The following is a 10019-nucleotide window of genomic DNA, read 5'->3' as shown; positions in this document are numbered from 1 at the left end:
TCCGGAGGATGAGGCCCAGAAATCAGGATTTTAAAAAGACTCTCAGGTGATTCTAATGTGCAGCCAAGGTTGACAACCACTGCGCCAGAGGATGCAAACAGGCAGTAGGCAGGGCTGGAAAGCTTTTCTGTGAAGGGTCATACAGGTGTCAAATATAATATAAATGGGATCACTTTAAAATGGAGCCTCCTTGCCTGTCTTTTGCCTCAAACCTTTAGAATGTTAAAACAGGGCAAAATTAGCTTTGGGCTGGGCCCAGGGCAACCTGATGTCCCAAAGAACTGTTTGCAAAGATAACAAGAAAACAGGTATTATGACTACTGGGCTGAAAAGTGAAAGCATCATTAAGCATAAACATCACTATGTTTTGTTATCCGCACCAATAGAAACGCCGCCTTTCTGTGGATGTAAGTGTCCCCCCGCCTTTCTCAGAAATACCCTCTCCCCTTGCCTCCTAATTGGAACACTGTTTGGGTTTCTGCCTGAATCAGAGCTTTCCTGAATAGCTCTTCTTTTGACCTCAAATAAATGTTACTTGCCTCTCACTTTGAAAGGCCTTTTATGTGTAGGTTAACACAGGAAAGCTGCCCTGGCCAGTATGTAGACCAATCTGCTCTAATACAATTTACTGGCCGGCTGCCTTCAGGCCAGAGGCCATAGTTTGTGGATCCCTGAGTTAAATCAAAAGGGAGAGAACGCCAATACTTGTCATTGATCATCAGGAGATGCAAACTAAAATGACAAATCATTTTTCCCTCATCAGACTTGCAAAACTTCCCAAGGTTGTGAGGAAATGGATGGTTTTGCACTACCGGTGGGCATGCATAGTGGGACAGGCAGTTGGCAAAGTAATCGGGCAGAATGTATGAAATTATACATCAAATTATACAACATTCACTAAAGCTCCTGGCACTCTTCTCTATGCTGTAGATACATATTAACTAAGCCCTGAAAGAGTCCTATGATTGAAGAATGTACTGTTATGTCCATGTATAGGTGAGGAAACAGCCACAGAGAGGGGCTGCTGCTTGCCCAGGGTCGTTTAGCTTGTGGATCATATCAGCAGAAGGGTTGGATCAAGGCCTTGGCTTGAACTGAAAGTATTACAGCTTCAAATGCCCATTCTGGCCCAGCGGAGAGGCTCAGTGGTTGAGCGTCGACCTATGAACTAAGAGCTCATGGTTCAATTCCTGATCAGGGCACATGCCTGGATTATGGGCTCAATCCCCAGTGTGGAGTGTGCAGGAGGCAGCCGATCAATGATTCTCTCTCATCACTGATGTTTCTGTCTCTCTCTCCCACTCCCTTCCTCTTTGAAATCGATAAAATCCTTTTTTTAAAATGCCCATCTATCTGTGACCCAGCACACCCATTGCCAATACATCTCCTAGAGATACACAGGTAAATGATGTGTATAAGGACACATGCGCAAGGACGCTGGTGATAGGAAAAATTAGGAACAATCTAAAGTCCCATCAGTAAGGAAATGGATGAATGCAATGGGGCATAGTCATCCAGTAGATTAAAATGCAGCCATGATAGGAATGAACGAGGCTGTGTAACTAAGTAGATTTCAAACACATCCTTGGTACCGGCGTCTGGGGTTCTTGGGAACTCCCGTGATGGAAATCAAAAGAGCTCATCACACACACACACAAAGTACTCAGGCGAGAGGTTTATTACAAAGCTCATGTGCCAGTCGCAGGGAAACAGCTTCCGAAGGGAGGAAAGATGGCTGCTCCTCTCCGATCAAAAGCCAGGGGAATGGTTTTAAAGAAGCTGAGGTGGGAAAGATGACATCTCAGTGTGACATCTAAGTATGTAGAGGTGGGAGCTCTTAGGCGCTTGTGCAGTGAAACTACATGCTTCTTCATGCATTGCATGTCTCATTAGCATGTTAAATCTCCACCCAAGGGTGGGCTTTTTTTAGCATTTAGATGAGGGAGGGTTACCAAGAGGACAGTCTTTCTTGTTAGCTTGAATGTGTGAGTGAAGGGAACACAATTTCAGTCCACAGCTCCCAGGCAGCAGTGTCCTTCAGAATAGCAGCTAATTGGCTGTAAGAGGGGAAAGCATTGGGGCAATTAACGGGTTCCTGGCTTCCTGCCAGCTGGGCCTAGGGAGTAGCCTGCCTATCTCATTGTGGTGACTGGAAAGGAAGGCGAAAAATGAGACAGTAAGCTACAATTTGTAAATGAAAAATCCCCCTACAAGTCCTGTATGCTGTTTGTGGATACATATATGTAAACAAACATTATTTTTTTAATCCACACCTGAGGATATTTTCCCCATTGATTTTCAGACAGAGCGGGTGAGAGGAAAGCGGAGAGAGAGAGAGAGAGAGAGAGAGAGAGAGAGAGAGAGAGAGAGAGAGAGGCATTGATGTGAGGGACACACATCGATTGGTTGCTTCCCAAACGTGCCTCAACTGGGGTCAGAGATTGAACCTGCAACCAAGATACGCGCCCTTGACCGGGAATTGAACACGTCAGTCTTCCATCAGAGGGCCATCGCTCTAGTCTAGCCACTGAGTGAAACCAGCCAGGGCAGCAAACATATTTTTTAAAGTTATAGAAGGACACACACCAAACATCTAGCACTGGCTGGGAGACAACAAGGGGTGGAGTGGGGTGAAAATGCCAGTTGTTTGCCATATTTCCCCCTGAACCTACTGGTTCCTGGCTTCCCAGAGCAAGGTGCCCTGACATCAGAGGAGTGGCCCCTTCCTGGGTTTCTATAAGGCCTTCCAGTGTTAGAATTTCCCACCTCCAACAGCCCTTCACCCCTTGCATGCCTCCCTTCCTCTCTCTCCCATTCAAATGCCTCTGTCTTCCATTGCCTCTCCCTCGCACAACCTATTCTGGATTAATAGAAGCCTGGAGTGTATGAACACCTCTTGCCAAGGAGAACTTGTCTGTCTGATTTCCCTGAGCCTGCACCTAGAAGCCTACCCTACACCTAGAAGGTTACGCAGCAGGGCAGATTGAGTGCACCGTACATTTGCACTCTCCCATCTCAGGCAGGCCCTCAAGACCCTGCTCTTCTCTGGTTAACTCCATCTCCCAGCCTCCTAAATATTTTTTAAAATGTATTTTTATTGATTTCAAAGAGGAAGGGAGAGTGAGAGAGAGAGATGGAGATAAAAACATCAACAATGAGAGAATCATGGATCGGCTACCTCCTGCCCACCCCACATTGGGGATCGAGCCCACAACCCGGGCATGTGCCCTGCCCGGGAATCAAACCCTGACCTCCTCGTTCATAGGTCAATGCTCAATCACTGAGCCACACTGGCTGGGCCCTAATGATTTTGATGTCAGACAATTTAAAAGGGATAATGAAGGATATAGCAAAGTCTTGTATACCCAGCACCCACCTTAGAAACATTACCAATCAAATTGAAGACTCTCATTGATCCCATTCCCTCCCTCCTTCTCTCCCCAAACAGAGAGAATCCCAAGGGCTGTTTCATACCCCCTGCTTTCCCTTCATCCCCAGGATTCTGCTGCCTTCTCCTTGCCTCCCTCAGCAGACGACCTTGCTCTTCACTTTCCAGAGAAAAGCAAGAGTAGTGGACTCGCCCATCTTCCTGGTACCCAACACTTGCCCCGGGTGTCCTGTCCCACCTCTCTGCCCTCCCTCCCATCACCAGCAGGCCTGTGCTTTTCCACCCAAAGCCCATCTGTCCCCTTGTCTTTGGCCCCATCTCCTGATGCCCTCAGTACTGGCTACCCTTCCCTGTCCTGTTCATCTGGGTTCTTCCCATTTTCTCTCTCCTTTAAAGCAAAGGTGGTTTTATAATATTTACTTTAGAACTGACATGTGCACAAGGTAAAAACAGAATTCACATAATGCACAATGGTATACAATAAAAAGTAAGTCTCCCTGGCAACCGATCAATGATTCTCCCTCATCATGGATGTTTCTATCTTTCTCTCCCTCTCCCTTCCTCTCTGAAATCAATAAGACATATATTTTTAAAAATATCCCTCTTAAACTTAACTTCTAATCCTCCTCCCTAGATCATTAACGAGATTTTTATATATCCTTCCAAAGCAATTACATGCAGATAGAAGCATGTAGGAACAGATATCCTTGTTTTGTTTTGCAGCAGAAAAAGCTTATCAGACTCTATTCACTGTGCTGCACCTTGCTTTTTACACAATATACCTTAGAGATTGTCCTATAACATCACATGTAGATCTAATGGATTATTATTTTTTAAATATGTCTTTTATTTATGTCAGAGCAGAAGGGAGGAGAGCAAGAGAAACATCAATGATGATAGAGAATCATTGATCAGCTGCCTCCTGCACGCCCCCCACTGGGGATTGAGCCTGCAGCCGGGGCATGTGCCCTGACCAGCATTTGAACCGTGGCCTCCTGGTTCATAGGTTGACACTCAACTGCTGAGCCATGCTGGCCAGATGATCTAATGAATTATTTATCACATCTATTCCACCAAGGACACACTGCCTGCCATTTCTGCATGGAAAGGGCCCAGTATCTTCAAGCAACAGTGTTTCACCAGAGGCTCAGCATTGGTCCCTGTTTGCTGGCAAGTTGGACATCCAGAGACAGCAGTAGATGGTTCAGCCTTGGTAAGTGGGAGTATTTACTCTTGAGCCGCCATTTGGGCTTCCGGGAACACTGATGCATGGGCCCACCAGGACAGTTTGGGATTGCTCATGACAAAGGATGGCTAATATGAACTAGCCAAGTCAACTTGTCTTGGTGGATGCTTTCGGCTCAGTAGTGGCTCATGATTCAAGAATCTTCATACTTCATGCCCACTACTAGCTATCCATCCACAAGCCTCCCCTCCAGACCTCTTCCTGGTCCTGAATATTCCAGTCCTTTCTCTTCAGGTTCCTAACCAAATGACCAAGACATTGGGCTCTATCTATCTATCTATCTATCTATCTATCTATCTATCATCTATCTATCTATCTAAATGTATGTGTTAATATAATATCCTAATATATAAAAAAACCTGGGTCATAAGGACTGGTCATGACAGAGGCTGGACCAACCCGGAAATCAGTCCTGCAGTCAGCGACTCAGCACTGACTGCTTCCACTGCAGGCTGGGTGCCCACGCACTGACTGCTGAGGGGGCTGTGAATCAGGGCCAGAGAGAGGCCTGAAGAGAGAAGCAGGGACTGATCCCTTGCCTCTGTGGCAACTTTTGATCAGCACTTGCCTCTCTCTTTCTCCCCCAGTCTGGCCAGCAGCCCCACCTCCATTTTTCTCCAGGCCTACACCGGAGCTGCTGATCAGCCCCACCTTTCTGATCAGGCCCCGTTGATAGGCCCAGAGATGCTGACTGGCATAGAAACTGACCAATCAGAACCAAATCTGGGTCAACTGTGAGGAGCCAATGGCTGCCTAGGAGGCAGAGCTTTGATGCTGACTGACATAGAAACTGACCAATCAGAACCAAATTGGCCAGCAGAGGAAGGCAGTTGGGGACAAGATCAGGCTGGCAGGGGAGGGCCATTGGGGGCAGATCAGGCCAGCAGAGGAGTGCAGTTTGGGGCAACCAGGAAAGCAAGGGGAGGGCAGTTAGGGACAAGATCAGGCTGGCAGGGGAGGGCAGTTGGGGGCAATCAAGCAGGCAGGCAGAGGCAGTTAGGGGAGATTAGGCAGGCAGGCAGAGGGGTTAGGGGCAATCAGGCAGGCAGGCAGAGGCAGTTAGGGGCAATCAGGCAGGCAGGCAGGTGAGTGATTAGGAGCCAGTGGTCCCAGATTGCAAGAGGGATGTCCAACTGCCAGTTTAGGCCCAATCCCCCAAGGGTTCCCCAATTGGAGAGGGTGCAGGCTGGGCTAAGGGAACCCCGCTCCATGCACGAATTTTGTACACCAGGCCACTAGTCTACAATAATAAAAATGTAATATGCTAATTAGACTGGGTGGTCAAACAGCAGAACGAACATCCAGATGACCAGCTGGGGCTGTGAGGGCCAAGCACCTTGCACGAATTTCATGCATCAGGCCTCTAGTTAATATATAACATATTATATATATACTAGAGGCCCGGTGTACGAAATTTGTGCATGGAAAGGGGCGGTCCCTCAGCCCAGCCTGCACCCTCTTGCAATCCAGGACCACTGGCTCCTAACCGCTCACCTGCCTGCCTGCCTGATTGCCCCTAACCACTCTGCCTGCCTGCCTCATCACCCCTAACCACTCGCCTGTGTGCCTGATCTCCCCTAACCCCTCTGCCTGCCTGATCGCCCCTAACCACTCACCTGACTGCCTGATAGCCCCTAACTGCTTGCCTGCTTGCCTGCCTGATCGCCCCTAACCACCTCTGCCTCACCCCTCGCCCCCGTGGCTTCATCTGGAAGAATGTCCGAAATGACGTCTGGAAGGTCGTTCAGCTGCTTGCTCTAATTAGCATATTATGCTTTCATTATTATAAATACATATACAGATATCTGTGTTTTATTTATATATGTACCTGTAATATATATTACAGAGTTGCTATAACATATTACCACAAACTGGGTGGCTTGAAACAACAGAAGTTCATCCTCTCCTATTTCTGGAAGTCTGAAATCAAGGTGCCTGCAGGGCCATGCTCCCTCCAGAAACTCTGGGGAGGACTCTTGCTTGCTCCTTCCAACTTCTGGTGGCCCTAGAGGTCCCCGGGCTTGTAGCTGAATAACTTGAATCTCTGCCTCCACCTTCACATGGCTTCTCTGTGTCTGTGGCTTCTCCTCTTCTATCTCTTATAAGGACACTTACTGGATTTAGGGCCCACCTGCCTAATCCAGGATGATCCCATCTCAACCTCTTTACTTGAATTACATTGGCAAAGACATTTTTGTCAGGGGGAGCTATCATTCAACTGAGATAGGTAGCTAGATAGATAGGTATTCCCACCCAGAGCCACTTCTCCTTCCCCACAAAGTGGATAATGAGGTGTACCACCCATAGTTCTGTCCTTTAGGAAGATCTTCCCTTCCCACTGTTTCTTTTTGTTTAAAATATTTTTTATTGATTTCAGAGAGGAAGGGAGAGGGAGAGAAACATCAATGATGAGAGAGAATCATTGATCAAGGACCAACACTGGAGATTGAGCCTGCAACCTGGGCATGTGCCATGACCGGGAATCAAACTGACCTTCTGATTCATAGATTGGCGCTCATCCACTGAGCCACACCAGCCAGGCCCCACTCTTTCTTAAGGATCACCCGGGGTGTGACTAGAATGCAGCTGCCATCTGCTCTGTGCTTGTACCCAGTCACTGAGCCAAAGTTTGGATGTTTTCCTCCTCCTTCAGGTGGTCATACTTGATTGTCTTTGATTCATTGTCTTGATCAAGGTGGGCAGAGTGCAGTTTCATGGTTTCTACCTTCCCCACTGTGATAGCTCTCCTAATGTTGGGAAGGGTGCAGGGGAAAGCCCCTTACGTGTGCAGTGGGAGTCTGCTAAAAGTGGAGATTGATATGTTGTTCCTGTGTGGGTATTTTCAGAACCATCAGGCTTGATGACCCTCCCAGCGCTCTCAGAGCAGTGCATGCAGAGGGCAAAGCCCCTTCCAGCTGAGAGCCAGCTCCCCAACTAAATGGGCCACCCAAATGTTTGCTGTTTGCAGCTATCAGAACTGCCCTCTGAAAGTTTGTGCCAATTTATATGCCCTGAATGGTATTTCCCCAAACTCTCACCAACACTGTAGAATATAAAAGTTTTTTTTTCATTTTTGTTGATAAGATTAATGAAAGGCAATGTTTTTGTTGTTGCTTAAGTGTGAATGTTTAATTTTTCTTTCCTGAATTGCATGTTTGTGTCCTTTGGCCATTTTCTTTTCTTGTTTTAAATTTCTTTATTGATTAAGGTGTTACATATGTGTCTTCGTCCCCCAAACCCCCCTCACTCATGCCCTCACCCCCCTGTTGTCTGTGTCCATTGGTTAGGCTTATATGCACACATATAAGTCCTTTGGTTGATCTCTCCTCCTTACCCCCACCCTCCCCTACCTTCCCTCTGAGGTTTGACAGCCTGATCGATGCTTCTGTGTCTCTGGACCTGTTTTTGTTCATCAGTTTATGTTGTTCATTATATTCCATAAATGAGTGAGATCACGTGATATTTATCTTTCTCTGACTGGCTTATTTCACTTAGCATAATGCTCTCCAGTTCCATCCATGCTGTTGCAAATATTGACTTTCTTTCTTAATGACTTGCAAGAGATTTTATATATGAAGACTATTGAGGATTTCTGTTATGTATGTTGCAAGCCTTGCTCCTCGTGTGTAACTTGCATTTTATTTTTATTTGAGATGCATGTGACATGCTGCAGTTTTGTATTTTGCTTGCCATCAAATCTCTGTTCTCGCACAATTTCTTCCATTATTCAGTTGCTTTGCAAAAACGTTTCCCATTTTAGAAGTGTCAATCACAAATGTAAAGTTGCCAGGGTGGCTAAAACCCTGGTGCTGTTGTGTGATCGAGGAATCAGGACTTGGCCCCACAAGTTATTCTCCTGAAAGCAACTTTCACATCCTTATTTCTCATGGTGTAGGCGAGGGGACTTAGCATGGGAGTCACCGCTGCATAAACTATAGAGACACTTTTGCATCCATCTTGAGACCATTTGGTCTAGGGTCTCATATAAATATATATTAATGTCCTAAAGTAAGTGGTGAACATGACCAGGTGAGAGCCACATGTAGAAAAGGAATCTTAAGACATCCCTGAGAATACAAAGAGATAAGGATGAAAGCGAAAGGCACTGGCATTGAAATGACAGCGCACACCATCATCATAACCTCTAGGGAAATGGTGTTGAAACAGAACAATTTAAAGATGGCTTGACCTTCACAGGAGAAGTGATTGACAGAATTATGCCTGCAGAAACTTATGGGGAAGAGCAGAATGGGCATAGCAGTTAGCAGAAAGGCTGTCACCCATACAAACAACGCCATTAAAAGGCATACTTGAGCCCTAGCTGGTTTGGTTCAGTGGACAGAGCATTGGCCTAGGAACCGAAGGGTCCCGGGTTCTATTCTGGTCAAGGGCATGTACCTCAGTTGCAGGCTCCTCCCCCTTCTGGGCTCTGGTCAGGGTGCATGTAGGAGGCAACCAATCCATGTGTTTCTCTCACATCGATATTTCTTTCTGTCTTTCCCTCTTTCTTCCACTCCCTCTAAAAAAAAAAAAATCAATGGAAAACTACCCTCGGGTGAGGATAAAAAAAAAAGGCATACTTGAGAAGGCATGACCTGGTTGTACCTAAGTGGGTCTGAGATAGTCTCAAATCTGTCATAAGCCATAATGGCAAGAAGGAAACACTCAGCCAGTGCCAAGAAGGCTTGGATGGTGAGCTGGGCAAAACAAGAACTGTAAGAGATGGTGGGAAAGTTCTGCAGAGAGTTCGCCATGGTCAGTGGCACAGCACTGGTGGAAAAGAGGAGATCCAATAAAGACAAGTTATGGAGCTGAGAATTGACTCCTATCAGGAAAATGATCGTGCAGTTTCCTCCCAAAGTTACTATGTAGAGAAGCATCAGTGCCCAGAAGAGAACACTCTGGGATGTGGGGTGTTTGGACAGTCCCACAAGAATGAATTCATTCACTTTGGCGTGGTTTGTAATTTCCTGGTAATTCATTTTCTCTGTCCTCAACTCCAGGTGGGAGAGAAAGCAAACCAATCAGATCCTTGTCCACAAGGAATGCATTGATTATACCATCGGGTTGATTAAACTGTGCCAGCCCTTGACACACGCTCATCTCTGAGGTTTTCAGCCTTTGAGCCACCAGCAGCTTCAGCAGCCCACCCTCATCCCTGCATTCCTCTGCTGGAAAATAAAAAGGTAGTCCTCTAGCAAAAAGGATTAGAACTCCTGGACTTGTGTGAACACAATATTTGAGGAAGAGAGAGCAGAGGATCCACCAAGCCTCCTGACCAAGCCTCCTATGAGATTTCCCTTCAAGCTAAATGGGACCTGACCACAGGTGGAAAGCAACTGCCTCGTCATTCAAGGGCAGAAGGATGACAGTGTGGTGGCACAG

At 46.6% G+C, this 10019-nt stretch overlaps 1 pseudogene across 1 annotated transcript; it reads right to left on the bottom strand.

The window, feature by feature from the left end:
* Positions 1-8462: 8462 nt before the first annotated feature.
* Positions 8463-9616, bottom strand: LOC308511254 (olfactory receptor 13H1-like; annotated as a pseudogene). Its single transcript has 2 exons — positions 9215-9616; positions 8463-8944 (listed from the first exon to the last, which is right to left on the bottom strand). The product of its transcript is annotated as an olfactory receptor 13H1-like (transcript).
* Positions 9617-10019: the final 403 nt, after the last annotated feature.

The sequence above is a fragment of the Myotis nattereri genome (genome assembly GCF_964212035.1).
Source record: "Myotis nattereri genome assembly, chromosome: X".
In the NCBI taxonomy this organism is placed as follows: Eukaryota; Metazoa; Chordata; class Mammalia; order Chiroptera; family Vespertilionidae; genus Myotis; species Myotis nattereri.
Note: the sequence above shows the minus strand (reverse complement) of the source record. Positions and strands in the feature narration are given on the sequence as shown.